Source organism: Salmo trutta, chromosome 15 (assembly GCF_901001165.1).
Source record: "Salmo trutta chromosome 15, fSalTru1.1, whole genome shotgun sequence".
Classification (NCBI taxonomy): domain Eukaryota; kingdom Metazoa; phylum Chordata; class Actinopteri; order Salmoniformes; family Salmonidae; genus Salmo; species Salmo trutta.
Genome location: NC_042971.1, coordinates 31967469 through 31984015, shown reverse-complemented (window position 1 = coordinate 31984015; position 16547 = coordinate 31967469).

The following is a 16547-nucleotide window of genomic DNA, read 5'->3' as shown; positions in this document are numbered from 1 at the left end:
CTAAGGCACTGCATCGCAGTGCATGAAGCGTCACTACAGACCCGTGTTCGATCCCAGACTTTGTCACAGCCGGGAGACCCATGAGGCGGCTCACAATTGGCCCAGCGGCATCTGGGTTAGGGGAGGGTTTGACCATCCAGGATTTCCTTGTCCCATTGCACTCTAGTGACTCCTTGTGGCAGGCTGGGAGCCTGGAAGCTGACCCGGTCGCCAGCTGGACTATGTTTCCTCTGACACATTGGTGCTGCTGGCTTCTGAGTTAAGCAAGCAGCTTGGCAGGGTCATGTTTTGGAGGACGCATGGCTCTTGACCTTCGCCTCTCCAGAGTCCGTAGGGGAATTGCAGCTTTGGGACAAGACTGGATCTACCAATTGGATATCATGAAAAAGGGGTACAAGTACAAAAAGAGAAGAATTGGGCTGCCTGTGTAAACACGGGAGACAATTTGCGGCTGAAATCAGATGCATTGGTGCTGGATGGAAGCCTGATAGGCCTGAAGCAGGTGCATGGCTCCTTTATACTCTCCATTAGTAACATAAGTTGTTTGCTGGCCTGGAAGCTATACAATGTAAGAAAGACATGGACAATGCAAATTGTAGATCTAATGCATTTTTATTTTCAATTTCAATTAATGATACATTATCAATAATTATATCCTCATCCTCTGTCTCTTCTGATTGGTTCTCTCTAAAGCTGAACTGTCACAGATCCCTCCGGGAACTGTGTCATTATGCACACCTGGTCCCTATTCCCATTGATTAGTAATTGTATAAGTGTGCCCTTTGTTTACCATTGTCCTGTCGATTATTGTCCGTTGGTCATGTGAGTACCTATGCTTTGTTGTTTTGGCTTTCGTGCCGCTTGTATTGTGCACAGATGTTTACGTGTCTCTTCCTGTGTTGTATCATTGTGTGCTTGTGTGTGTTCGGGTCTCGTCCCGTGTATTTATTAGAGGTACTCCTCGCTCTTTTGTTTGGGTTTCAACCCTGTGCTTTGTGTACGTATTTGTTTCGTCCTTGTCACCGTGCCTTTACATGGCACGCTGTAATTTGGGTATAATAAAACCCCTATTACGCATTCCTGCGCCTGTCTCCCAAACCTTATACCAACATGACAACTTCCTTGGCAAAGGGCTGATTTCTGTGTTATTTTCCCAGTGACCCTTGTCACACTTGGGGCAAGCATACTGATAGTGTCTGACATAGTAATACAAACAATACATTTCAATGTAAGTCACCCAAGGAACAGGGAATAAAAAAAGACAAAAGCAACACATTCCAAGATTTAAAAAAGCACTACCGCTTCCATTTCTTCAATGATAAACCCTCTGTTTGGTAAGAGGCTAGGCTACTAGCTGGGTCAGAGTCCCTGGTCCTCTTACAGGTGACTCATAATAGCACAGCCAACTATCAGAGTCCTCTGATCCTCTTTTTCTCCTGGAGGGCGGGTCCTCTGGCTGAAAGCCTCCAAGCCTTTAACGCTTGGCACCGTAGAGAACTTTAGCTCCTAACCACTGCAACCTAAAATACACACAACCCATCAGTAATACTATAATACATAAGTTGTCTTTGAAAACTTTCTATGTGATCTGTGCCTGATTAAGAGCTCCGGGACTTGTCTATGCGAGTGGCGCTTCTCCCTGGCTCCCAGTACCATCGAAACTCCCTCCATTACTATCATCTGCTGAAGACCATCGCCAAGTCTCCAAGTCAAGACCTGCCGCTGCCAGAACCCTTCCACTGTTTTGTTTTTAAAGTGTCTGATATTCTCTTTGTAATGAAAAGTGATATGTAAAATAAATAATATATCAATTATTATTAGCAAACAGGACATTTCAAAATTCACCATCAATCAAGGAACAGGCTGGTTGAGTCCTTGCTGGTTCTGCTTCTCTGCACTGCTAGGAGTTAGTAATACAAGCATTTCTCTGCACCCGCTATAACATCTGCTAAACTGTGTACATGACCAATAAACTTAGATTTTATTTTATTTGACCCATGGTTACACCACCACAGGGGCTAGGAGAATGCAGTCAGGCCTACTGATGTTCTCAGGACTGGTGCTCTGGACCATCCATGGTACTCGTCCACCATGGCCTCCAGGGACGGCAGGTATCCTAGCGGTTAAGAGTGTTGGGCTAGTAACCAAAAGGTTGCTGATTCAAATTCCTGAGCCAGCAAGGTAGAAAAATCTGCTGTTCTGCCCTTGAGCAAGGTAGTTAACCCCCAACAACTGCTCTCTGTGTGTTGTGGACATTGATTAAGGCAGCCCCCTGCACCTTTTTGATTCAGAGGGGTTGGGTTAAATGCGAAAGACACATTTTGTTGAATGCATTCAGTTGTGCTACTGAGGGTGTGGGGTCTATGAAGGGAATCATCGTCAGAGTCAAACTCTTCCTCATCAGACTGATAGTTAGAGTTGAACTCGTAGCATTGACATTTTCACAGGGGAGTTCTCATCGACGGCCGGCAAAAAAAGCCTCCATTTACATGTTGCTTATGAGTGCATTTCAGACTACTATTGGCTGGTATGGTATGAATGTCCTGCTTAATATGTTTGTGTCACCGTAGCAAATCAACTGCATTATACTAAGAATAAAAGTCAGGCACTTACAAATTGTAATGAGTACAATGTGGAATGCCTCAGACAGTACAACATTTTAGTTTTTTATCCAGTAATTCTACTCTCTTGGATGAATTGATGAATTAAGGAAATAAATTCATTGAGGGGAGTTAGGGTTTGTGTTTTAAAGTATTTTACCATAATTGGTGCAAGTTTGGAAGCCTATGTTAACCTCCCTACGTCTACCTTTGACTCATTTCTCTCTGCCTCCTTCTTTCCACTCCTCTCCTCTTTTGGCCTCACCCTCTCACCGTCCCCCCCTACTCACAAGGCAGGCAATACGCTTGACCTCATCTTTACTAGACGCTGTTCTTCTACCAATCTCACTGCAACTCCCCTCCAAGTCTCCGACCACTACCTTGTATCCTTTCCCCTCTCGCTCTCCTCCAACACTACTCACTCTGCCCCTACTCAGATGGTATTGCGCCGTTGCAACCTTCGCGCTCTCTCTCTCTCCTGCTACTCTCTCCTCTTCCATCCTATCATCTCTTTCCTCTGCTCAATCCTTCTCCAACCAATCTCCTGATTCTGCCTCCTCAACCCTCTTCTCCTCCCTTTCTGCATCCTTTGACTCTCTATGTCCCCTATCTCCCCGGCCGGCTCGGTCCTCCCCTCCTGCTCCGTGGCTTGACGACTCATTGCGAGCTCACAGAACAGGGCTCCGGGCAGCCGAGCGGAAATGGAGGAAAACTAGCCTCCCTGCGGACCTGGCATCTTTTCACTCCCTCCTCTCCACATTTTCTTCCTCTGTTTCTGCTGCTAAAGCCACTTTCTACCACTCTAAATTCCAAGCATCTGCCTCTAACCCTAGGAAGCTCTTTGCCACCTTCTCCTCCCTCCTGAATCCTCCTCCCCCTCCCGAATCCTCTTCCCTCTCTGCGGACGACTTTGTCAACCATTTTGAAAAGAAGGTCGACGACATCCGATCCTCATTTGTTAAGTCAAACGACACCGCTGGTCCTGCTCACATTGCCCTACCCTATGCTTTGACCTCTTTCTCCCCTCTCTCTCCAGATGAAATCTTGCGACTTGTGACAGCCGGCCGCCCAACAACCTGCCCGCTTGACCCTATCCCCTCCAGACCATCTCCCTTACCTCACCTCGCTCATCAACTCATCCTTGACCGCTGGCTACGTCCCTTCCGTCTTCAAGAGAGTGAGAGTTGCACACCTTCTCAAATGTCAACAACTACTGACCAGTATCCCTTCTTTCTTTCCTCTCCAAAACTCTTGAGCGTGCCGTCCTTGGCCAGCTCTCTTGCTATCTCTCTCAGAATTACCTTCTTGATCCAAATCAGTCAGGTTTCAAGACTGGTCATTCATCTGAGACTGCTCTTCTCTGTGTCACGGAGGCTCTCCGCACTGCTAAAGCTAACTCTCTCTCCTCTGCTCTCATCCTTCTAGACCTATCTGCTGCCTTTGATACTGTGAACCATCAGATCCTCCTCTCCACCCTCTCCGAGTTGGGCATCTCCGGCGCATCTCTCTTTTGGATTGCGTCCTACCTGACAGGTCGCTCCTACCAGGTGGCATGGCGAGAATCCATCTCCGCACCACGTGCTCTCACCACTGGTGTCCCCCAGGGCTCAGATCGAAGCCCTCTCCTATTCTCGCTAAACACCAAGTGACTTGGCTCTGTCATATCCTCACATGGTCTCTCCCATCATTACTACGCAGACGACACACAATTAATCTTCTCCTTTCCTCCTTCTGATAACCAGGTGGCGAATCGCATCTCTGCATGTCTGACAGACATATCAGTGTGGAGGACGGATCACCACCTCAAGTTGAACCTCGGCAAGACGGAGCTGCTTTTCCTCCCGGGGAAAGACTGCCCGTTCCATTATCTCGCCATCACGGTTGACAACTCCATTGTGTCCTCCTCCCAGAGTGCTTAGAGCCTTGGCGTGACCCTGGACAACACCCTGTCGTTCTCCGCTAACATCAAGGCGGTGACCCGATCCTGTAGGTTCATGCTCTACAACATTCGCAGAGTACGACCCTGCCTCACACAGGAAGCGGCGCAGGTCCTAATCCAGGCACTTGTCATCTCCCGTCTGGATTACTGCAACTTGCTGTTGGCGGGGCTCCCTGCCTGTGCCATCAAACCCCTACAACTCATCCAGAACACCGCAGCCCGTCTGGTGTTCAACCTTCCCAAGTTCTCTCACGTCACCCCGCTCCTCCGCACACTCCACTGGCTTCCAGTTGAAGCTTGCATCTGCTACAAGACCATGGTGTTTGCCTATTGTAAAGTGGTTGTTCCACTGAATATCATAAGGTGAATGCACCAATTTGTAAGTCGCTCTGGATAAGAGCGTCTGCTAAATAACGTCAATGTAAAATGTAAATGAACAAAGGTAGTCATATGCTGAGATGCTCTCAGTCACGCTAATGAAAGATGGGCTGCTGGGCTGAACAGCGTTGAGGAATACACAGGCTCCACTCTCTGCTGACTGTTCTGTATGTGTGTGTGTGTGTGTGTGTGAATGTGCATGCAAGGCTCCAAAGGCCTGAGCAGCCAAGTGACAAACAGAGATATCTAATCCAAACAAGGGTTGGTTTAACCCCTGTGTGGCCTCCGTCCCGTATGCGGACATCCAGCAAAAAATCCTATCGCCATTAGCATAACAAAATGTAATACTTTTTTTTTCAATTTATTTTTTCAAATTATATCGTTTTATAGATACACCTCTCCTGAATCGAACCACGTTGTCCGATTTCAAAAAGGCTTTACAGGAAAAGCAAAACATTAGATTATGTTAGGAGTACATGGTAAAAGTAGCCACATAGCCATTTTCCGACCAACCACATGCATCACAAATAACCAAAAAAACAGCTAAATGCAGCACTAACCTTTTACAAACTTCATCAGATGACACACCTAGGACATCATGTTACACAATGCATGCATTCTTTTGTTCGATAAAGTTCATATTTATATATAAAAACAGCATTTTACATCGGCACATAACGTTGACTAACTATTTTCCCTCAAATGCATCCCGGGAAACAGTGCTACAATTTACTAAATTACTATTCGAAAACATTTTAAAAATGTAATATTGTCATTCTAAGATTTATAGATAGATGAATATCTCTTGAAAGCACCTGTAATACCAGATTTAAAAATAACTTTACTGGGTAATCACACTTTGCGATAAAAGGGGATGCAATACTCAGAAAATTACCTAGTAAATACACCTATGCGCCATCTTGGAACAATCGCATATCACATCTAATCTTGTATACTATTGTCAATAATCCCTTACCTTTGGTTGTCTTCATCAGAAAGCACTTCCAGAAATCCCAGGTCCACAACAAATGTATTTTCGTTCGAAAAAGTCCATCAGCTTGTTGTTGTTAGCGCGTTCTGAAGGCTAATCCAAATGCTCAGTCGGCCACGGAACAGCAATTTCGAAAAAAAAACATTTTCCCCCCATTTAGGTTCGTTCAAACATGTCAAACGTTGTATAACATAAATCTTCAGGGCCTGTTTCAACAAGAGAGCCAATAAGATTCGAGGGGGACGATTGTATTGTGTTTCAAAACGTTTCGAAAGGAGGGGGTAGACAGGGCCGCCGGCGTCATAGTGGTGATGGCCCTCCGCCTGTGACCAATTTCAACAGCGTGTCATTCTGTCAGTTTCCACAGTAGAAGGCTCAAACCACTTTGTAAAGACTGGGGACATCTAGTGGAAGCAATAGGAAGTGCTCAATGAACCATAGCTCACGGTGTGATTAATAGGCAAAGATGTGAAGTTGAGTCCACAATTCAGAATTCCACTTCCTGTTTCGATCGGTCTCGGGGTTTTGACTGCCATATGAGTTCTGTTATACTCACAGACACCATTCAAACAGTTTTAGAAACTTTAGGGTGTTTTCTATCCACAAGTATTAATTATATGCATATCCTAGTTTCTGAGTTTGAGTAATAGGCCGTTTAAAATGGGCACAAATTTTTTTCCAAAATGCGCTGTGGCGCCCCCTATCCTAGGGGAACTCCAAGATTAACAGATCAATTAGCAACACAAATTAAGCACTGACACACAGACACAGATAGATCAGACAGCATCAGGGCCGATGCTGTATACAGTAAGGGCAGAGTGCTGTGTCATGCGTGCATTAACTGATCAGAACAGGATTCAAGGAAAGGCCAGGAATTAGCTTATTCACTAACGCCCTTATTAGCCAACATCTCACCCACAGCAGCACATAATAACACACTATTTTTATATTTGCATTTGACATTTACATTTCAGTCATTCAGCATATGCTCTTATCCAGAGCGACTTTCAAGAGCAATTAGGGTTAAGTGCCTTGCTCAAGGGCACATCAACATGTTTCACCTAGTCAGCTCTGTGATTCAAACCAGTGACCTTTTGGTTACTGGACCAATGCGCTTAACCGCTAGGCTACCTATATTTAAAGGGAAAAGTTGATGTAACCCACAGAACTACAACAGCATCCCTATTCATCCTAATAGTATCTAATTTATGTCATAGAGATAAAATATACTTGAATATAAAAGATATCAGCTAGCTGTGACACTAGTCGTGTGTGTCTGTTCCCGGATAATATTCAACTGGTGGGTTGTGTTGACGGAGTTAACCAGTAGGGGGCAGAGTCTGATTGGGAAAGTTTGGTCAAACACTCCTCAAACTTTTCTATGCCTGCACACAGGTCCTCCTTTACCGAATAACATCAATCAGGTTTATGATGAAACACATGCATGTGAGGCAATGTGGAAGCAAAGCTGCTGTAACAAAGCAAGTATTTTAGTTGTTACCCCCCATTGTCCCACTTAATATGCAGAGATTTTTTTTACATTTACCTGGAATGAAATTGCTACTCTATTCAGTACACGGTCTGTGCTAAGAAATACATTTCTTGTCACAATACCTTGTACAGTGGGGAATAAAGACTAGAGTAAGTTAGAGTTATGAAATGTTTTTGCAACATACAGTAGGAGCTGTCAGGACAAATGAAAAATTACTGCAGACAGTCAATGAAACAAAACAATTGTTCCCATTGAAAGATGACTTTGAATGGTTTCCTACAGTAAGAGAAAGGATGAGGAATGACGATGGTGACCGTGACTTTAGGATGAAAGGAACTATAAATCAAGCATGCAAGGTTATTGGAAATGCTGTGACAATAGCTCATAACAGAAACAAATTCCTTCCCTTGGTTCCTCTGGAGTAATGTGGAAGTGGTAACATGCCACCCACTAATTGACGATTTGAGATCTGAAAGAATTACTGCAAGTCCTAACACAAGGATATCTGAAGAATGTTGGTCGTGATGCTTTCAGTTTTTGCATCTGCATTCCATGGGGAACAATATAACTGTTAAACTTTAATCTTTGAATGTGTTGATATACTTCTCTAATAGCATATTAATGATCTTCCCATTCCAAAAAAATACAGATATATTGCCTTTTACTTTTGTTCAAGGTCCCATTTTTTGTGCAATCTACCAATCCAAACATACAAATAATTCAATCCAAACTACCAAAATGGAAGCGACACCAACATAAAGTGCCTTAAAAGGGCAGTGGGCCACCACAAGCCAGAACAGCTTAAATACACCTTGGCATAGCTTCTGCTGGTGTCTGTTTCCATTATTTTGGCAGTTACCTATATGTGTCCAACGATAACTGCTTGGGCTATAGGTCAATGGCAAAGTATGCCTACCTCTAGCTGACCTGCAAAAGTAATGCTATCTGTTTATGTGAAGGACAACAACCAATCAAAAAGTAACTTTTCTATGTTTATGGCAATACATCCAAAATACTTCAGACTGAGTGTCTCAAAGGACAAATTGTGGTCAAAACCTTTGTTTTGATAAGCACTTTAATACCTACAGTACGATAAGGCAGTGTCCCACTTTAGAGGGACACAGAGTGGCTGTTGACAGTAAATCAGCATGACTTTAAGCATGTATTGTTACTTTCCATGGGAAACTAGTCCCAGGAGCCTAACACACATGCATTGTACACACGCACAAACACACAGACACACACAACCATTGGCTGGCTGAGATCAAATAATGGAAAAGCTTGTAGGACTTTTCATAAACAAACATGAAGACTTAGCTGGCATCCAGACAGTTAAGCAAGATGTGTCCTCATTTCAAGTGGTGACTCAAGGACTAGGACAGCTCTGCTGTCGAACTACCGCAACGCTTTGGGACACAGAAAATAATAAATCAAATCCAAATCAATCCAAGTTTATTGGTCACGTACACAGTTTTGCAGATGTTATTGCAGGTGCAGCTAAATGAAAGATGAAAGACGGCACTGTACTCGATGGCCGCTATTTTGCGAGCTCCGACCCAATTTTGCTATTTTGTGATTCTTTTGGCGTTTATCTTTACTTTATTTTCACTAAATGTATGCACTCTCATTTCGTATAACCGATGAGAACTTCAGAAAGTTCAGTTACTTACCCCAATTCCGGCTTCAAATTCAACTAATCTGCCCTGGGCTCTTTCTGTAATTCCAACCCAGTTTTCGGTGTATGCAAGAGGAAACAGTGGCGTTACAGAGGCAGGAGAGGGAAAACTGGCCACCTCTTCTCTCCATTATATTGGCCACTTGATAATAAAATGGATGACCTCCGAACGCAGATTTGCTACCAATGGGACTCTCGTAACTGCAATATTCTCTGCTTTTCTGAAAACGTACATCCGGGGGCTGCATTTCTGGTCACCAGCGATTTTATTTCAACGTCATTAAGACACATGATGCTCAACTTCCATCAACATGTCTCCTTCTCCACTAGGGGCGACAAAGTCCTAGACCACTGTTACTCTGCCCACAAGCAAGCATACAAGGCCCTCCCTCGTCCGCCATTATGAAAAACAGATCATGACTCCGTACTCCTGCTTCCTGTTTACAAGCAGAAGCTCAAACAGGAATTACCGGGACTCACTCTGTTGAGAAATGGTCATCAGAATCAGAGATTATGCTACAGGACTGCTTTGCTAGTGCTGATTGGAATATGTTCCGAGACTCTGCCAATAACGTCGACGAACTAACCACTTCCGTCACTGGCAACATGAGGAAATGCATCAGCAACGTTGTCCCTACAATAAAGGTATTCTGCTTCACCAAGCAAAAGCCTTGTATTAACACCGAAGCACTAAGTTAAGGACAGGGCTACCGCACACAGGGCTATCGCAGACAACCCTGAAGCTACTGCTGAGGACAGGAGCAAGTACAAGAAGTCCCACTACGACCAACGTAGAGTCATCTAACTAGCAAAAGGACAATATAGGAATACATTTGAATCATACCACACAGCCTCCACCGCTCGCCGCATGTGGCAAGGGCTCGAGTCCATTACGGATTACAAAGGATGACCCAGCTGTGATCTGCCCAACAATGCCTCTCTTCCAGATCAACTCAATGCAGTTTACACACGCTTCAACAATAACACCATACCATGAGCGAGCACCCCCAACGACGCATAGGACTGTGTGATCTCGCTCTCAGAGGCCAACTTGAGTAAGGTCTTTATTCAGGTCAACACTCACAAGGCCACAGGGCCAGACAGTATTCTAGAGTGTGTTCTCAGAGCATGCGCAGATCAGCTGGCAGGCATGTTTTCCTTGTCCCAGTCTATAATCCCCACATCTTAAAATGACTAACATCATTCCTGTTCCCAAGACGGGGCTGCAGTGGAGCACAACGAAAGCTTCAAGTTCCTAAGTGTCCGAATCACTAAGGACTTAAAATGGTCCACTCACACATACACACACACAATTGTAAACAAGGCGCGACAGCACCTCTTCCCCCTCAGGAAGTTGAACAGGTTTGGCATTGGCCCTCAAAACCTCAAAAATATAGCTGCACCATTGAGAGCATCTTGACTGGCTGCATTCACAGGACTCTACACACTCACAACATTGGCACACATTTGTACTGACTCTTAAAACAGCAACATGTACTCACATACAATCATAATTTACACTGCTGCTACTCAGTCATATATCCTGAAGCTTCTTACTTTTTAGTGTTCTTATTTCTCATAGGTTTTTGTTTTACCTTATGTTATTTTTAGTGATACGTTGATATTGATTACTGCATTGATGGGTTTGGAGCTTGCAAGAAAGGCATTTCACTGTATTGTGCACGACATTAAAACTTGAAACGCTTATCTTTCTAGCTCCAATAATGTTTCAATATTTATCAATACAATAACAATACACACAAAATAAAAATAAAAAACATATTAGAACAAGCAATATCAGTCTGGAATATAAATAAATAAACAGTGCATTCGCAAAGTATTCAGACCCCTTGACTTTTTCCACATTCTGTTACTTTATAGCCTTATTCCAAAATGTATTAAATTGTTTATTTTTCTCATCAATCTACACACAATACCCCATAACGACAAAGCAAAAACATATTTTCAGAAATACATGGTCCCACAGTTGACAATGCATGTCAGAGAAAAAAACAATCCATCAGGTCGAAGGAATTGTCCGTAGAGCTCAGAGACAGGATTGTGTCGAGGCACAGATCTGGGGAAGGGTACCAAAACATTTCTGTGGCATTGAAGGTCCCCAAGAACACAGTGGCCTCCATCATTCTTAAATGGAAGAGGTTTGGAACCACTAAGACTCTTCCTAGAGCTGGCCACCTGACCAAACTGAGAAAGGGCCTTGGTCAGAGAGGGAGAAGGGCCTTGGTCAGAGAGGTACCCAATAACCCAATGGTCACTCAGACAGAGCTCCAGAGTTCCTCTGTGGAGATGGGAGAACCTTCCAGAAGGACAACCATCTTTGCAGCATTCCACCAAATCAGGCCTTTTATGGTAGAGTGGCCAGACGGAAGCCACTCCTCAGTAAAAGGCATATTACAGCCCGCCTGGAGTTTGCTAAAAGGTACCGAAAGGACTCTCAGACCATGGGGAAACAAGATTCTCTGGTCTCATGAAACCAAGCAGCGTACAGAGAGATGAAAACCTGCTCCAGAGCACTCAGGACCTCAGACTGGGGCGAAGATTCATCTACCAACAGGACAATGACCCTAAGCACACAGCCAAGACAACGCAGGAGTGGCTTCGGGACAAGTCTCTGAATGTCCTTGAGTAGCCCAGCCAGAGCCCGGACTTGAACACGATCAAACATCTCTGGAGGGACCTGAAAATAGCTGTGGAGCAACGCTACCCATCCAACCTGACAGAGCTTGAGAGGATCTGCAGAGAAGAATGGGAGAAACACCCCAAATACATGTGTGCCAAGCTTGTAGCATCATACCCAAGAAGACTTGATGCTGTAATTGCTGCCAAAGGAGCTTCAACAAAGAACTGAGTACAGGGTCTGAATACTTATCTAAATATGATATTTCAGTTTTTAATTTGTAATAAATTAGCAAAAATGTCTAAAAACATGTTTTTGCTTTGTCATTATGGGGATTTGTGTGTACAGTCATGGCCAAATGTTTTGAGAATGACACAAATATACATTTTGACAAAATCTGCTGCCTCAATTTGTATGATGGCAATTTGCATATACACCAGAATATTATGAAGAGCAATCCGATGAATTGCAATTAATTGCAAAGTCCCCATTTGCCATGCAAATGAACTGAATCCCCCAAAAAAACATTTCCACTGCATTTCAGCCCTGCCACAAAAGGACCAGCTGACATTTTTTACATTTACATTTAAGTCATTTAGAAGACGCTCTTATCCAGAGCGACTTACAAATTGGTGCATTCACCTTATGGTATCCAGTGGAACAACCACTTTACAATAGTGCATCTAAATATTTTTAGGGGGGGTGGGTTAGAAGGATTACTTTATCCTATCCCAGGTATTCCTTAAAGAGGTGGGGTTTCAGGTGTCTCCGGAAGGTGGTGATTGACTCCGCTGTCCTGGCGTCGTGAGGGAGCTTGTTCCACCATAGGGGTGCCAGAGCAGCAAACAGTTTTGACTGGGCTGAGCGGGAACTGTGCTTCCTCAGAGGTAGGGGGGCCAGCAGGCCAGAGGTGGATGAACACAGTGCCCTCGTTTGGGTGTAGGGACTGATCAGAGCCTGAAGGTACGGAAGTGCTGTTCCCCTCACAGCTCCGTAGGCAAGCACCATGGTCTTGTAGCGGATGCGAGCTTCAACTGGAAGCCAGTGGAGAGAGCGGAGGAGCGGGGTGACGTGAGAGAACTTGGGAAGGTTGAACACCAGACGGGCTGCGGCGTTCTGGATGAGTTGTAGGGGTTTGATGGCACAGGCAGGGAGCCCAGCCAACAGCGAGTTGCAGTAATCCAGATGGGAGATGACAAGTGCCTGGATTAGGACCTGCGCCGCTTCCTTTGTGAGGCAGGGTCGTACTCTGCGAATGTTGTAGAGCATGAACCTATAGGATCGGGTCACCGCCTTGATGTTAGTGGAGAACGACAGGGTGTTGTCCAGGGTCACGCCAAGGTTCTAAGCACTCTGGGAGGAGGACACAATGGAGTTGTCAACCGTGATGGCGAGATCATGGAAAGGGCAGTCTTTCCCCGGGAGGAAGAGCAGCTCCGTCTTGCCGAGGTTCAGCTTGAGGTGGTGATCCGTCATCCACACTGATATGTCTGCCAGACATGCAGAGATGCGATTCGCCACCTGGTTATCAGAAGGGGGAAAGGAGAAGATTAATTGAGTGTCGTCTGCATAGCAATTATAGGAGAGACCATGTGAGGATATGACAGAGCCAAGTGACTTGGTGTATAGCGAGAATAGGAGAGAGCCTAGAACAGAGCCCTGGGGGACACCAGTGGTGAGAGCACGTGGTGCGGAGACAGATTCTCGCCACGCCACCTGGTAGGAGCGACCTGTCAGGTAGGACGCAATCCAAGCGTGGGCCGCGCCGGAGATGCCCAAATCGGAGAGGGTGGAGAGGAGGATCTGGTGGTTCACAGTATCAAAGGCAGCAGATAGGTCTAGAAGGATGAGAGCAGAGGAGAGAGAGTTAGCTTTAGCAGTGCGGAAAGCCTCCGTGACACAGAGGAGCAGTCTCAGTTGAATGACCAGTCTTGAAACCTGACTGATTTGGATCAAGAAGGTCATTCTGAGAGAGATAGCAAGAGAGCTGGCCAAGGACGGCACGTTCAAGAGTTTTGGAGAGAAAAGAAAGAAGGGATACTGGTCTGTAGTTGTTGACATCGGAGGGATCGAGTGTAGGTTTTTTCAGAAGGGGTGCAACTCTCGCTCTCTTGAAGACGGAAGGAACGTAGCCAGCGGTCAAGGATGAGTTGATGAGCGAGGTGAGGTAAGGGAGAAGGTCTCCGGAAATTGTCTGGAGAAGAGAGGAGGGGATAGGGTCAAGCGGGCAGGTTGTTGGGCGGCCGGCCGTCACAAGACGTGAGATTTCATCTGGAGAGAGGGGGGAGAAAGAGGTCAAAGCACAGGGTAGGGCAGTGTGAGCAGGACCAGCGGTGTCGTTTGACTTAACTTACATCTACACGTTCCGCTAGCGGAACGTCTGCTCCAATATCCAATTATGGGCGGGGCGCGAAATACAAACTCCTCTAAAATCCGAAAACTTCAATTTTTCAAACATATGACTATTTTACAGCTATTTAAAGACAAGACTCTCCTTTATCTAACCACACTGTCCGATTTCAAAAAGGCTTTACAGCGAAAGCAAAACATTAGATTATGTCAGCAGAGTACCCAGCCAGAAATAATCAGACACCCATTTTTCAAGCTAGCATATCATGTCACATAAACCCAAACCATAGCTAAATGCAGCACTAACCTTTTATGATCTTCATCAGATGACACACCTAGGACATTATGTTATACAATACATGCATGTCTGTTCAATCAAGTCCATATTTATATCAAAAACCAGCTTTTTACATTAGCATGTGACGTTCAGAACTAGCATTCCCACCGAACACTTCCGGTGATTTTACTAAATTACTCACGATAAACGTTCACAAAAAGCATAACAATTATTTTAAGAATTATAGATACAGAACTCCTCTATGCACTCGATATGTCCGATTTTAAAATAGCTTTTCGGATGAAGCACATTTTGCAATAATCTAAGTACATAGCCCAGCCATCACGGGCTAGCTATTTAGACACCCAACCAGTTTAGCCTTCACCAAAATCACATTTCCTATAAGAAAAATGTTCTTACCTTGCTTGTTCTTCGTCAGAATGCAGTCCCAGGACTTCTACTTCAATAACAAATGTAGGTTTGGTCCCAAATAATCCATCGTTATGTTCCATCAAGACGTTTTGTTCGTGCGTTCTAGACACTATCCCAACGCTAAATCTCGGCCACGAGCATGACGCAGAATGTGACAAAGAATTTCTAAATATTCCATTACCGTACTTCGAAGCATGTCAACCGCTGTTTAAAACCAATTTTTATGCAATTTATCTCGTAGAAAAGCGATAATATTCCGACCGGGAATCTGCCTGTCTGTATACTGAGGGAAAAACCGAAAGCCGGGGGCGGGGCGGGTCGCGAGCGTAAGGCTTAGTCCACTGAGTGACCACTTAGCTTTTGCTCTCCTTTGTTTCAGCCAGGGCTTTGAATTACGTCATTCCTGTTTTTCCCGGGCTCTGAGACTCCATTGGAGACGTGGGAAGTGTCACGTAACAGCAGAGATCCTTAGTTTTTGGAAGAGATGTCAAACAAAGAAAATAAAAGGTCTGACAGGGTACTTCCTGAACAGAAGCATCTCAGGTTTTTGCCTGCCATAAGAGTTCTGTTATACTCACAGACACCATTCAAACAGTTTCATAAACTGTGGAGTGTTTTCTCTCCAAAGATAATAATTATATGCATATTCTAGTTTCTGGGCAGGACTAATAATCAGATTAAATCGGTTACGTTTTTTATCCAGCCGTGAAAATACTGCCCCCTAGCCATAAGAGGTTAACAAACGAGGATCGGATGTCGTCGACCTTCTTTTCAAAATGGTTGATGAAGTCATCCGCAGAGAGGGAGGAGGACAGCATCTAGTAAAGATGAGGTCAAGCGTATTGCCTGCCTTGTGAGTAGGGGGGGGAAGGTGAGAGGGTGAGGTCAAAAGAGGAGAGGAGTGGAAAGAAGGAGGCAGAGAGGAATGAGTCAAAGGTAGACGTGGGGAGGTTAAAGTCACCCAGAACTGTGAGAGGTGAGCCATCCTCAGGAAAGGAACTTGTCAAGCTCATTGATGAACTCTCCAAGGGAACCTGGAGGGCGATAAATGATAAGGATGTTAAGCTTGAAAGGGCTGGTAACTGTGACAGCATGGAATTCAAAGGAGGCGATAGACAGATGGGTCAGGGGAGAAAGAGAGAATGTTCACTTGGGAGAGATGAGGATTCCAGTGCCACCACCCCGCTGAACAGATGCTCTCGGGGTATGCGAGAACACGTGGGCAGACGAGGAGAGAGCAGTAGGAGTAGCAGTGTTATCTGTGGTAATCCATGTTTCCGTCAGCGCCAAGAAGTCGAGGGACTGGAGGGTAGCATAGGCTGAGATGAACTCTGCCTTGTTGGCCGCAGACCGGCAGTTCCAGAGGCTGCCGGAGACCTGGAACTCCACGTGGGTCGTGCGCGCTGGGACCACCAGGTTAGAGTGGCAGCGGCCACGTGGTGTGAAGCGTTTGTATGGCCTGTGCAGAGGGGAGAGAACAGGGATAGACAGACACATAGTTGACAGGCTACAGAAGAGGCTACGCTAATGCAAAGGAGATTGGAATGACAAGTGGACTACACGTCTCGAATGTTCAGAAAGTTAAGCTTACATTGCAAAAATCTTATTGACTAAAATGACTAAAATGATACAGTACTGCTGGCTGGTGAAGTAGGCTAGCTAGCAGTGGCTGCGTTGTTGACTTTGTTTGAAAGTGTAGCTGGCTAGGTAACCTCGATAGTTTCATGTCAGTAATTCTCTCATTAACACAGGTGTGAGTGTTGACGAGGACAAGGC